General features: G+C 35.5%; 2 protein-coding genes across 6 annotated transcripts in view; one reads left to right on the top strand and one right to left on the bottom strand.

Moving 5' to 3' along the window:
• Nucleotides 1-15,441, bottom strand: part of LOC138305551 (E3 ubiquitin-protein ligase TRIM45-like) — a 61,082-nt gene that overhangs the window by 24,609 nt on the left and 21,032 nt on the right. The gene's annotated exons all lie outside the window — the stretch shown is intronic.
• The window catches only part of LOC138305549 (pyruvate kinase PKM-like), an 84,888-nt gene that overhangs the window by 15,446 nt on the left and 54,001 nt on the right, over nucleotides 1-15,441 (top strand). The window contains exon 1 of one of the 4 annotated variants that reach the window (XM_069245828.1): nucleotides 1,482-1,555. The exons of the other annotated variants lie outside the window; for them this stretch is intronic. The gene's annotated coding sequence lies outside the window, so the exon portion shown is untranslated. Of the gene's footprint in view, nucleotides 1-1,481; nucleotides 1,556-15,441 lie in introns of those variants that run through there. 4 annotated transcript variants of the gene reach the window in all.

Here is a 15,441-nt window from a genome sequence, read left to right on the forward strand (position 1 = left end):
GGGGAAGGGGAACAGAAATTGTATAAATTTTGGCTCTGGTCCCCCGGGGGCAGGAGGGGCGGGGCCCAATAGGGGAAATAGAGATAAATCCTTTAAATCGCTACTAGTCATAGAGTTCTGAATGGAATGTAACCAAATTTGGCCACAAACATGCTTGGGGGAAGGGGAACAGAAATTGTATAAATTTTGGCTCTGGTCCCCCGGGGGCAGGAGGGGCGGGCCCAATAGGGGAAATAGAGGTAAATCCTTTAAATCGCTACTAGTCATAGAGTTCTGCATGGAATGTAACCAAATTTGGCCACAAACATCCTTTTTGGAAGGGGAACAGAACTTGTATAAATTTTGGCTCTGGCCCCCGGGGGCAGAACAGGTGGGGTCCAATAGGGGAAATAGAGGTAAATCCTATAAATCGCTACTTGTCCTAGAGTTTTGCTTGGTTTGTGACCAAACTTGGCCATAAACATCCTTGGGGGAAGGGGAACAGAACTTGTATAAATTTTGGCTCTGACCCCCCTGGGGGCAGGAGGGGTGGGGCCCAATAGGGGATTTAGAGGATAATATTATAATTCCTTCAGAAAAGAAACAATGAACCTGTATTCAGAACATTACCGTACTTGGCATTACAAACCAGGTGAGCGATACAGGCCCTCTGGGCCTCTTGTTAGGGTGGAGGTCAGATTATAAGACATTGACTCTGATAAACACTGTACTGGACATACAAGTAGCTGTTTTAGAGTTAGCTAGACTATACTGCCAACATAACTAGGTGATTACCGTGTACTCTAGATCTGGACTTGTGAATTTTACACCATTTGGACTAATAGCCTTTAACAGGTTTTCCAGTCTGTTTATGAGTTTATGGGTATCGCTATTTAGCAGGTTTTGATTGTAAATATAGTATACAGTAAAACATTGTTAAACAAACACAAACAAATTCATGGTTATAACATAGTTTTTTTTGTTCCTATAAGTTGTTTTTAGTAATTATATGTATAACAAATTTCCTTGGTCCACTGGAGATTTGTTAAACAACAATATTTTAGCGTTCAGTAATTGGGAATATTATCTTTCATTTTTTAGCTGCAGAATTTATTTAATAAACATTGTTAAGAAATTCTATTAAAACATTAAACCCCCCAAAATCTATTATGCTTTGAAATCTCTTCACAACAAACTTGTGGTACCTGTTTCATTAATGAAAACAATTTTTGATTATGCACACACAAAAAGTAATTGATAGACAATTGTCCTGGTGATGAAATGTGTCCAATTTAACAAAAAAAATCTGTCATATGATATGAATGCATCTAATTTTACAACAAAACAGCTGTCAGGTGCTTATAATCCCATGGCTTAGCTGTAAAACCATGTGTATCTATACACGTGTGTTATTATTGCATACGTAAATAGCATTGAGGGGAAAACAACATAAGCTTGCAACATTTCTGTTCTGTTGTTTGGAGGCTCACACTCACCCTGGAACAGGAGTTGGCATGTTGAAATGTGGAGATGAGTTTTAATATTTCATAGGATTTAATGCAAAAAGGAATTGTTTGTAAGTATATGAATAACTTTGTAATTGGAGTGGTTGTAATTGTAAGCTTTATTAGTTCATATATTTTGTATGTTGTAATCAACACATCAAAATACCAATTGTTTTATGTAACAGAATTTAAATCAATATTATTTTTCAATTATGATCTCGATTTGTTTGTCACAAGGTAAAAAAAATATGCATTCAGATTTTTGTAAACATGATTGGAGGGAAAGTGTGGGGATTAATAGAACCTCGCATGGGTCTGTCAATTGGACAGGGATATCTCAACCCGAGTGAAAGATTTTGGCTGGTCAACCCAAGGCTTGCCAACATCTTTCATGAGGGTTTGAGAGATATCCCTGTTCACTTGACAGACCCATGTGAGATTCTTTTTTCTCTCCATACTTTCACGAAACATTGTGAAAATGCAGTTTATAGAAACATTTCCAAAGCGCCGCCATCATAGGAACGTCACAGTGCGTCCTGTATTGATGACGTCACATCATTGTCTAAGCGCGTGTGAGCTGTCTTTTTTCCCTACCCCGGTAAAATTACAGAGTTATGTTTTCCCTAGTAACCGCGGGATAACCCTGTCAAGTATGGGAGTAAATTAGTTTATTGTGTAGATGCCGGGATGGCTGCGTGTTCTTAAGAATTCTCAATACCATATACTTAATATGTATTCTAACCTATAAATTACCCAGGATACATCAGCTTGTGTTGTAAAATATTACACATGAATAGCTCCTGGAGAGGAGAGTTACATAATTCATCATATGGTTTAGTACTTAGCTAGGAATAATGTCCCTACATGCACTATAGGTACCGTGTTATATGCATCGTAAGATCAGAATGGTCAGCTTTGGCTATAGTGATCGGGAAATGAGGAAGGCGATAACACCAGAATGATCAGCTTTGGTTATAGTGATCGGGAAATGAGGAAGGCGATAACACCAGAATGATCAGCTTTGGCTATAGTGATCGGAAATGAGGAAGGCGATAACACCAGAATGATCAGCTTTGGCTATAGTGATCGGGAAATGAGGAAGGCGATAACACCAGAATGATCAGCTTTGGCTATAGTGATCGGGAAATGAGGAAGGCGATAACACCAGAATGATCAGCTTTGGCTATAGTGATCGGGAAATGAGGAAGGCGATAACACCAGAATGATCAGCTTTGGCTATAGTGATCGGGAAATGAGGAAGGCGATAACACCAGAATGATCAGCTTTGGCTATAGTGATCGGGAAATGAGGAAGGCGATAACACCAGAATGATCAGCTTTGGCTATAGTGATCGGGAAATGAGGAAGGCGATAACACCAAATGATCAGCTTTGGCTATAGTGATCGGGAAATGAGGAAGGCGATAACACCAGAATGATCAGCTTTGGCTATAGTGATCGGGAAATGAGGAAGGCGATAACACCAGAATGATCAGCTTTGGCTATAGTGATCGGGAAATGAGGAAGGGCGATAACACCAGAATGATCAGCTTTGGCTATAGTGATCGGGAAATGAGGAAGGCGATAACACCAGAATGATCAGCTTTGGCTGAGTGATCGGGAAATAGGAAGGCGAATGTGTCCAATTTACAAAAAAAATATCTTTGTCTATGATATGAATGCAGTCCAATTTACAACAAAAACAGCTGTCAGGTGCTATAATCCATGGCTTAGCTGTAAAACCCAATGTGTATCTATACATCGTGTGTATATTGCATGACGCAAATTGCATGAGGATGGAAACAACATATCAGCTTGCAACATTTCTGTTCTGCTTGTTTGGAGGCTCACAACTCACTGGACAGGAGCTTTGGCATGTTGAAAATGTGGAGATGAGTTTTAATATATTCATAGCCATAAGGATTTTAATGCAAAGAGGAATTGTTTGTAAAGTATATAAATGAATTAACTTTGTAATTGAGAGTGGTTGTAATGAAGTAAGCTGATATTATATTATACATATATTTTGTATGTTGTCGGGAAATCAAGCACATCAAAATACCCAATGTGTATTATGTAACAGAATTTAAATCAATCAATATATTTTTCAATTATTGATCTCGATTTGTTTGGTCACAAGGTAAAAAAAATATGCATTCAGATTTTTGTAAACATTATTGGAGGGAGAGTGTGGGATTAATCAGAACCTCACATGGGTCTGTCAAGTGGACAGTGAAATCTCAACTCGATTGAAAGATTTTGGCTGGTCAACCCAAAGGCTTGCCCAACATCTTTCACGAGGGTTAGAGATATCCCTGTCCACTTTGACATACCCATGTGAGATTCTTTTTCTCCCATACTTTCACGAAACATTGTGAAAATGCAGTCTTTATAGAAACATTTCCAAAGTGCAACGCCATCATAGGAAACTCGCAGTGGGTCAAAATTAATGATGCCTGTATTGATGACGTCACACACACCATTGTCTAGCGCGTGTGAGCTGTCTTTTCCCTACCCTGGTAAAAGACCAGGAGGCAACCCACGGGAAAAAAAAAAATAACCCGCTTTGGAAAATTGGGTTTTAATTTGTGTATAGGATACTGACTTGCGTTTCTTTAAGAATTCTCAATGCCTATACTTAATAGGAATAAATAACATCCCAGAATGATCAGCTTTGGCTATAGTGATCGGGAAATGAGGAAGGCGATAACACCAGAATGATCAGCTTTGGCTATAGTGATCGGGAAATGAGGAAGGCGATAAGATCAGAATGATCAGCTTTGGCTATAGTGATCGGGAAATGAGGAAGGCGATAACACCAGAATGATCAGCTTTGGCTATAGTGATCGGGAAATGAGGAAGGCGATAACACCAGAATGATCAGCTTTGGCTATAGTGATCGGGAAATGAGGAAGGCGATAACACCAGAATGATCAGCTTTGGCTATAGTGATCGGGAAATGAGGAAGGCGATAACACCAGAATGACATGTATTTATAACTGCTGTATAGACACAGCTTATCGTGACAGAGACATCAAAATTACCTCCGTAACTTCCTCAAAGCTAAAACATTGAATGACAAACATATCTATAGTGGAAACTTTTAAGTGTTCTGTTTACATCCACATTACATCAATGTTTAACTTCCGATAAGTGATGGCCCATATTAAATGACATTGGTGTAGGTTGTTACATTACTGTCAATTGACAGATGATCAACTTTCTAGGTTCTCCATTGATTGATTTTATGAAGACCATTTTTCTTTGGCCCTTGAATGGACTTTTTAGACAGGTTCAGACTGATTTAGTTATATAGAGTTACCCACCCTTAGAGCATGCACAGGTAATAATTGTTCCAAGTCATACTGTAAAATAAGTGCCTTCTCACAAGATAGCTTGGCAGAAGAGGAAATTGATCAGACTTAGAGATTATGATATTCAATCTTTTCTTCTTCTGTATGGTCCTACTGACTCTATTGCTGACTGTCCTGTCCTGCTCCTTGTTGACCCCTGTGACCTTGATTAATAAGGTCAATAATTAGCATATCAATTACATACTCAGGTAAAGGTAACGGATGATAAGCATACTGTTCTTTCCCTTGATTCATTTTACACCTGTGACCTGGAATAAAGGTAAAGGTCACTGATGATAGCATACTCTCTATTGATTCATTTTACACCTGTGACCTTGAAGAAAAGGTAAAGGTCACTGATGATAGCATACTTTCTATTGATTCATTTTACACTGTGACCTTGAATATTAGATTTTAAGGTTAAGGTCACTATTGATAAGCATACTGTCTCTTGATTCAATTCCTACCTGTGACCTTGAATAAAGGTTAAGGACAATGTTATTGTCTTACTTCTTCGGTCTGTGAATGACACTGATAGTTGGCAGCACTGTTCCTTTCTGTCTGTCCCAACCACTTAGCAGACAGAGAGTGTGTATAGCTGTTTATGATTGATTAAGTCTGTGGTCCAGAGGCTGACTAGACACATCAGTCCATACACCATCACTCAAGGATCTGTAGTGCTGTCAGGATGACAGTAGGGCACTGATATTGGAATATTGTATGATCAACTCGTCAATGTATTGTAGTGTTTAAGGTAGGTTGATATCAGGAGAGTGTAAAAATGATTCTATCCTAGATATTTTAATGTTTAAATAATCAGAAATGCTGTCCATTAAACATTATGCTTTGGGAATTGAAATATAGCAATGGTGTATCGTTAGTCTGTATCATCACCACCAGTCAATCTAGGGCCATTCTAGTTGGGTAGTACTCGCAGTAGTTGATCGTAATTCATGTACACTCAATTCACTAATGAACTAATACGTTTCTTTGGATGATTGTGATTTTTGCCTTTTGGGTTCAATTTTAATTGGAAATAATAAACCAAATTAAAATTTTGAGCTTGACAATACTTTTCTCAGGGTAAACATGACAAGTAGACTTACAAGTATACTTATCTAGCCATTGTCCCCCTTGACGGTTGTGTGTAACTCTTAATCATTGAGGCTGTTAGCTTCCAACCCCCTGATCACCTAGCCCACTGCCACAAGGAGGATTGTTGATAAAGACATATAAACATGGTATGTTGTATTGAAAGTTTCCAGTCCCATGATTTCACTGTAAATTGTCATCTGTTTACATTTTAAATTATCTGACACAGGTGTAATTCTTCCTGAAGCTGGAGTGTACTTGTATAATGTTTGACAGTGTCCGTTTTTCTCTCTTCTTTTCCCAAATGTTGTATTTTCTGACAATAAATTGTGACTGTGAGTGTGTTTGAAAATAGTTTTTTTTTTTTATAATTTTTTTATTTTTGAAATCATTTTCATTTTTACAGACAATACAGACAAAGTACAATTAAATTGTACATCATAAATACAAAACAAAAATTATGTTCATTTGTATCAATTTTACATGACATTCACATTTATACTTTTACAACACACAAACACAATCACCCTCACACATATACCAAAGAGTTTACTTAAATTATTATATATATTCAAAGGTTTCCATACACCCACCATTCGTTCAGACAATACATGAAATTTTATAAGAGGTAAGAAAGATAGGTTAGAGAGGAAAAAGTTGTACTAGGAGGATAGAGTCGAGATGTGGAAATATGTTATTTTTTTATCTAATGGTAGCAGGAATTTGTTGTGAAAATAGTTATCTGAGTAGTAATGGCCACATTGTCATAGTTTTGGGGATGAGGGTTCAAACCCCACATTTGTAATTATTTAGGTCATCAAACCCAAAGGGTCAGGATAGCTTATAGTTATCATGTTATGTCCATCCATCGCCATCCGCTATGCTAATACTCTTTCCATTTAAAACAACTTCTCTTCTCATTTAATCAAAAGGCCCCACAGTACTTAAACTTGGTCTGTAGCATGCTGGGACGAAGGGCTAATTACCATGTTTGTTCAAATGAATGACCTTAGGACTTTTATTGAAGGTCACAGGGATAAAATAGACTGAAATCTTTCAACAATTCCTTGTTTAATAAACTAACAGGCCTAGAGACTGATATTGGGCCTGTGACATGCTGGGATAAAGGACTACCAAGTTTGTTCAAAAAGAATGACGCCCTTGACCTTTACTTTGGTATAAAAAAAATCTTTCCTACCGATAACTATGAGGTTTAGAGGTCTCATATGAGGGTCTGTGACAATTTCTTCTGAAAAGTTTTTGTGGTAAAAAAAAGTCTTAATTGTTTGTCAAAGAAAAACAAAAGATAAGGAGGTTTTTGCCCAATTTGTGTTTATTTTATCATGTTTCTTCTATTACTGGTACTGAATAGACTGTATGTTGTATTGCATTAAATGGTAAAGATGACTGTTAAGGTCCCATTGGGCCTCTTGTTTTGGTCTAAGTGTTAAGTGTGATTGTGTCTTCTGTGATTATAGAAGCTCGGCAGTCCCCACAAGGAGGACAGTTACGAACAGGATTATACTGCAGTCTCCTAAAGTACCGAATGGAAAACGTCGCCACAAAATGGTTAGTAGAATGTCAATGAAACTAATTTATAAAATTGCTATAGTTTACTAAAAACACCATAACTGTTTGCCATCGCTTTTAAGACACTGTCATTATATCTAAATTGCTAATGTCTATTTTTGTATACAGAGTAAGTTTGTTTACGCAGCAATGAAATATAAAATTGTACCCAAACCTGTCAGGAACAGAATTGGAAATTATAAATAATATATGGCGCTGGATGAGACTTTCTCTCAGATCCAAGTGACCTGCTGAAGATTCCCGTAGTTGCTCCAGTTTTGTTGTGTTAACAGTGGTTCATTTAAAGTAACTTCTCACACTGTGAATTGATCGTACCGAGGAAGGGCTGATTATTTTACTCTCTAAGTCAAGGTGTATGAAGTCCAAGTGTTTTAAAAGTCATCACATATGTTCGCTACTGTAGTTACAGCAGGATATCTACATTATAAACTCCAGTGGTGCACAGCCATAGACTTTTGGACGTTGTGAAGTTTTACGTAATTAAAAGTTTAATTGAATTGGATTATTTGTAATCTTGATCACTGATCGCTAACATCGTGACTTGAAGTGATGTTATGGTCACTGCATTTTGGATTCTTTAATTTGTAACTCAATTCTGATTCCATGATTGAACTTTGGAGTGAGATCAATTTTATTTTTTGAATTGAAGACTTAATTTAAAACTGATTTTGCGGTCTAGTAAGTCCATTCGGACTGGACAACGGGGAGACTGACATAGAGAAAATAAAGAAGTTTATTAAGAAGTGTCACCAATTTTTCTCACCTGGCAGATGTTAAACAAATTTGTACAATATTGTCTGTGATATGGTGTACTTATATATCGAGGGACTGCATCCACTGGAGCAATTGACATGTTTTCCTGGGAAGAACAGGAAAAAGACTTTCAGAAGAAAAACTCCCTCATTCATCCATCCGATGAAAGTACTTCATCATGATTATCAGAAACACAGCAGTAGTGAGTGAGGTGAATATGGATCATTTAAGTTATAATTTAGGATTTTCATTCAAATTAAAAAAAACCATGTTTACGCATTCTCAACTCAGAATAATGCTTACATATATATATGTGTATTGTGTTATATGACGTGTAATGCTAGATATTCTTGAAATGAGATGTTGCAATATATATTTTACTGTTTTTAATCAACAAGTGCATCATGGAACTTCAAACAATGATTGTTGATAAATTTTTATCCTGGGGAATTACTAATGTTTCATAAAATTCTACACATTTAAATTCAGCTTGGTAAATTTTACAAAAATCATCCTTATAAATGTAAGAATCTTAAGTTAAAGAATCCTCTACTATGGTATTTGGATATTATGGCTTAGAATTGAGGAATAACCACTCGAATGGCTGTAAGAATTACATACATAATGTTTAAGCTAACGAATGCTGCTGGTGACTTTTGCGTGGGGGGGGGAGGGGTTACCCTCGCCATTGTGATCGTGGTTGCAAAATTCTGTCAAACGATCAATTGTTTCCTTCAATTAAGATTGGCTAAGAACTTGCTATCGCAGAAATTAGCGCTCCTAGCGGCAGTGGTATTTCAAGAGTCAACTTTTGATTTTTACCGGGAATTTTAAATAGCAAGAATTTTGAGTAAGTGAAAGTTACTGAAATAAGCGTATCTGTAATGTTGAAATAAGGTAATGAGTAGATAACTGCGTACAGCATTCATTATCCTTATTCCATATACAATCTTTATGTCCCCAAATGATCTTAGATTTGGAAAATTTTTCACTTGAAATTGGTGTACAATGTATCTAGACTTTTCGTCCTGAAAAATGTTGTTTTCAATACATGAAGACGTTTCGTCCCCGAAAATGCTTCGCATTCGGCCCCACGCCGTTTAGTCCCCTTACTAAGTGACGAATTATCCCGCAACGGAAAAAATGAAATCTAATTATATCAACCTCAAGACTTTAAAAATTGTTACAATGAATAGATTTTTGCACTTTGAATCACATTAGTTCGGGAGCAAATATTATTTCAGGACGATATGGAGATTTGTTTATCCGACCGCGTGAGGTCTATGCACATCAATGTACGTGTAAATCCACAATGGAAGAAAGATACAACTCTAACAAAATTTTGGACAAAACTTGGACTACCGATAAATTTAGCACGTGACAGACGGGAACCATTATGTAAATGTCCAAGGGTGCGTTAATCTTTAAACTAACGGGCAGTTAATATAGGTGATGAATGTCTACCCACATCCATTATTATCGATAATTTTATAAGCACATGTATAAATATCAGGAAAAAAAATTATATCTAATATAACTAAAAAGCAAGTTCAGAGATTACCCACGTAAAACCATACTTTATAAAACATTTTAGTTATTTTCACCACAGGAGCTTGACGTTCTGATCATATACATACAGCGATATTCATTAAACTAGGTAATACGAAGTATAAATTTTGGAGCCCTGGCCGAATGACATAAATCATATGTTGGAATGTTCAATATAACTCGAAGTGATATTTTTTGGACTACTAGATCGACGAAAATGCTGATTTCTTTCTTAATAAATTCTTCCGTAAGAAACGGCACTTTAAAAGCTGTTTCAATCTGTAACAAATGTAGGAGAAAACAGGTTAATTGTTTAGCATATTATCCTGAGTTATATTTTACCAACAAGCATCAGAGATTAGCAATTAAAAACTTACATAAACATATTTCCCGACTCTTCACTTGCATTGTGTGATCACTCGAGCGGAAACTAATCTCTACCACCTGGGCAACGCCAGTCTTACAAATGCCCACATGATCACTGTTTTTAGTGCGGATTACATCTTAGGGTGTGAAACAATGTTAGTTTTTTTTAACTTTTTTACTCAACAAAATAGGACTTTGATCAGCACCCTCAATTTTCTGTATAACTTATTATATTTACACTGTACCCCATGCTACGTGTGTATTTTTCTATACTTCTTTGTGCACATTATATAACAACGGCTAAAGACTGTATATTACAATCAATTTTATGAAGGACAAAACTCTTACATGTAAGTAACAGGAGGACTGAAGAACAGCGGCGAATTAAACTTCAATAATATTTCCTCTATGCTGGTATTGCCTATTTATGATTAAAATGGTTTTGATTATATGATATTAGCCTTTTCAGTAATTACTCTGTTAATTACATTTATTTGTTTCCTTATGTTTTTACAGAATGTCAGCATGCATGTATCTATTTCAACTGGTGAAACAGCCTAGGAGAAGATATTTGTGTGAACAAAAAGAAGTAAGTTATTTTCAACTGTGGAAGCTTAATATTGTAATGATTTTCAAATCCGAAAATAATTACTATCATCATCTTCAAATTCCTAATTCTGAATTTAACTGTAATATGATTTTAAGCATATACCTGATATTTGTTTAATATTCTATGACAAGGTACATGCTTGAATGAAATGGAATGAATAAATAAAAGATTAATTTAAATATAAAAACACATTACTACATAAGCTCGTTTAATACTTTTTGTCAAAAAATATTAAGTCTTATCGTTCATAAACACACTCGTCATCACCGTCGTGGACCAATTTAATGAAAATCAATTAAACATTTAATTTGTATAACACAGGTCGTCTTATCGTTTTTCCCCGCCTTGGCTATCAATGTATCCCTAATCTCTCTGAACCTTTTGATCGTTTACCACTTTTTTTGCCTTTAAATCAATCACATCCTAAGATACCATCTAACATTAACTTCATTCATAAAACACTTTAACTTAAAACCTCTTCAATAACATCTAAACATTTTTATATAAACCATCCACACTACCCATCCCTACATTCCCCCCTTTTTTTTTTCCCCTATTTTTTCCTTCCCCCCCCCCCCCTTCGCCCCCCCCCACCCGTGTGCCCCGGTACACGATATGTATGGGCAACAGGAGGAGGAAGAAAATATGTAGCGGGCATAAAAGACCGGGATTACTCGATCCCGGGACTCTCCGAACACATAGCAAAGTGCTCTAGTCACAGCAATCTACGACTGAAGCTACCTGTCGTCATCGATAATCGAACCCAGTTCCGAGTCCCGCTACAACTCCTCCCTCATTTTTTGAATAAATACTTGATCGAGACCCTTTTCAAACAACACAAGCCGTTGGTTATTTAGTTGGGTGCCAATTCTGTAAAACAGGAGGGAAGAAATTGTAGCTCATCTTCTGACATGAGCTTACCTGAAATCGCCGATAATAAACCCAGTCTGATCCCGCGCAACAAATATTTATCTATGGTTATTTTATATCCCTTCCCTTTTTTCAAATCTACCTTTATGATACTTAGAATCTTACCATGGTGGGAAGATAAAGAATATTTTGTCTTACATAATCTTGACAAATTATGCACAAATGTGATTGTTGCAAGCTAAAACTACGTATCCGCTAGCTAGGTTGCTGTTGATATTGTTAAATGATCTCAAACACAATAATAATATAATTACTTATTGTGCCAATTTAAGTAAATATATTCTACTCTTTTCAAAAATATTCCTGATACTACTATTCATGTGTAATTCTCAAAAAATTGAACATGTATGCACCGGATAGGTACGGCGGACCAGACCGCCAATGTTTTTGGACTTCTGCTAGATATTTCGCAGTTTTCAGGTTACGGATGTTACCATTAAAGGAAAAACCAAACAACTATGCGGAATTCGTTTTTTCAATATGTTAGTTTCATTCTAAATAACAGAACACTTTTTGTGCAAGTTGTCAAGCATTTTGATGGGGAATATTTTGCCATTGAAATTGTCTCTCTTCATACATCGGTTCTTGGTGACTTCCTGGACATTGTTTTGCCCCATTTGTTGATGCGCAAATTATACTGATTGTAGATTTTTTTACGCATTTTCAGCCCTAAAAAGTACCTGCGCAAAAATTATACACAGTTTTTTCGGTATATGATTATTGGAATGTATCCCAAACTTTTTATCAGTCTATTTGCACATAAACACTGTTTATGATATCAGAAATATGTTATGGTCTACAAACAAATGTTACCTGAATTTTAACAAATATTGCATAACATGGAAATTAGAACTTAATATCAGAAAGATAAAAAATTGTGATATTCTCAAGACGTAAATCGGCTCACAACACCAGTTGATGGTTTTGGAATACAGTATTAGATTTATACAGACTTGTTTACATTTCTAGGTACAGAACACATTATGTTAATGGTAGCAGTTTTTAAAGATAAGGGATAAAACTGCTGAACAATACATTTTAATCGGTTTTTGCTATTTATAAGAAATAGAGGAATCGTATCTCTTCCTGTTTAATCTTAAACTGAAAATATTGATCACTTGTAATGACAGTTTTAGTATACTCATCAGAGGTATGGGGATTTGAAAATAAAAAAATGTTGTAGAAAAATTCAGTTGTAATTTTGTAAAACAATCCTGAAGTTAAGAAAGTGTACAAACAATTTCATGGTCTATGGTGAGCTAACAAGTTATCCGGTTTGAATTGAAGTTCGGATACAATGTATATCAATCAACTTGCTGTTTTACAAAAGAATAGTTACAAAACTTGTTAAAAGTAGACCAATTGACCAATTTATTAAAAAATCACGTGGTGATATTGATAAGTCTTCTAGAGGACAGACATATTCTATATTTAAGACATTTTGTCATAGAAAAGTACGCCTCTTGTCTTTCTCTGCTGCAAACGATACTTGTTAACTGATACTGTGGTCCCAGGAACTTGATGACAATAGTCATTAAGAATGGATATTTTCATTAACATCAAATTAACAAGGAAAATGCTGAATGTGTTATAAAATCATTTGACATATAACATCATAGGAAATATTAGAATAGGCTTCCAAGATTTTAGTATTTTAGGAACACCAGCCAAATTTATTTCTTATTGTACAAAACTACAGTAGTATTGACCTTAAAAATATATTTCTCCTATCATCAAGACCGAGCCATTTTGTACTTTCGAGTACTGTTGTTTATTTCTGAATAGGTCAAATTCAATTATTTGTTTTAACCTGTGTACGACATTATTATTTTTCGGTAATATATATATATTACCTTGGTATGCATCATGGATATATTTTATTTCCATTTGCTTTTACATCTTCATTTTAAAAATGGAGGGCGGTGACAATAAAAAACCTAGAGCTACAGATGTACGAAGGTTGTCCATAATTCAAATCACAATTAATCCAATTTGAATGTCCTAACCTAGGTTGTCAGTAAGACAATAGCAAATACCCGATATTGTCCTCCGAATAGCTAATTGCCCGGAGGCCAGGTTGTAATTACAGGTGAGTTCGATGAATGGCGTTGTGTTGTAAAACAACATCCTGGTCCAGTATACATAACCATCAAACCAGAGGCCATGCTAATTATTATATCTATATCTACTCGTTTATCGATTTAAAATGAACGCTAACCGCACGGTCCATACGTCCTGAACAATATAATTAGTTTTATTTTGCTTAATATCTCAATATTTTGATCTTTTATAATATCAAAAATAAATTCTTTTACCTACCAAATATTGAAACGTTTTATCGGTACTGTAATAAATGTATCTCAATTTATATTCGGTTAGCAAACACACAACACAATGTTTTGTAATGATCAATCATTTGTGTAACGTTAACGGTCAGGCATCATACATTGATGCTTGTAATCAAAGATTTCTTAAATTTTTTACGTAAAATTTCATTTTAACAGTCACAAACTTTGCAATTCACAATGTAATCAAAGATACAGACTACAGGAAAATATTATCTAATTAAAGCTTATTCGTTGCTAAAATCCGAAACTTTATTTTTGTATGGAATTTCTTTCATAGTTACACGAAGATCCTGCTTTCTTAGTGCATTAAATGTAGAGTATTTGAAAAAATAAAAATTCACTCTTTTAGTTATTTTCATATTCTGAGCCAAAGTCTATTGCTCAAGCGATTAATTACATCACTCAAAAGTAATCATAAATAGAATCTATACGAATATGATCAAGGCTGTCTTCCTCTGTGAACCGGTTGTTGTAAGTTCGTTGATAGCACAATCAAAGTATAGTGATCAGCCTATATAGCCAACGGACTATTATGCACGCTCACAGCGAACGTTTTCTAGATGCTAGAAAATATGCATAAGGGTCGCGTGTGCGTCAGAAAAATTTGACCTCATGATTAATCGGCGGTCAGTTTACAGGTTTTTCCGATCGCGCGCAGTCGGAGTCGGTTTATACACGTGCTGAATAAAGCCCTTTCCAGGCATAAACTGAAATTATCATTTTTTGATGCACAAATCCTTTAAGGATATATGTGTTGCAGCAGGAAAGGAAATTATCTTTCCTCATTGAAGAAACCCCTAATTACTTCCAATGTATCATCACCATGCAGCCTGAACTGGTTTTCAACGATTCAACCCATGGCCATTGATTGATAGATAGAAATAACGATCTCGACCACGACTACTTCCCAAACTACTTGATGTACTTACACAAAATGTGGCTTTTGATACAGTAGTTTGTAGTGATATAACAATATGATAATTTATTTCGATAGTTTTGCAAGGTTTAACTTATTGCAATAGTTTTTGCTCTAGATTTAGCAGTGAGTTTGATTGTATATTTTCAAGACCATAAATATCACAATATTTGCGATTAGAGGCCAAATGTCCTATAAAGAGTAACCTTTCCGAAAAGGCGTTTAAGGACGTAGTGAATTGAGTGTAAAAGTAAATTGATTAAGATAGAAATTTTACCATAGCAAACTTTTGTAGTTGCAAAAGTGATAAGCTTTCTGTTAATACTTTTTCACTTTGTACTTTGATTTGCTTGATGACAAAACTGATAAAAAATTATTTTTAGTAGGCCCTGATTTTATACATAAGGGTCAGTGGTTATCACTCAATATGGTTACCGAAAACCTTTCCAAAAA

Source organism: Argopecten irradians, chromosome 13 (assembly GCF_041381155.1).
Source record: "Argopecten irradians isolate NY chromosome 13, Ai_NY, whole genome shotgun sequence".
In the NCBI taxonomy this organism is placed as follows: Eukaryota; Metazoa; Mollusca; class Bivalvia; order Pectinida; family Pectinidae; genus Argopecten; species Argopecten irradians.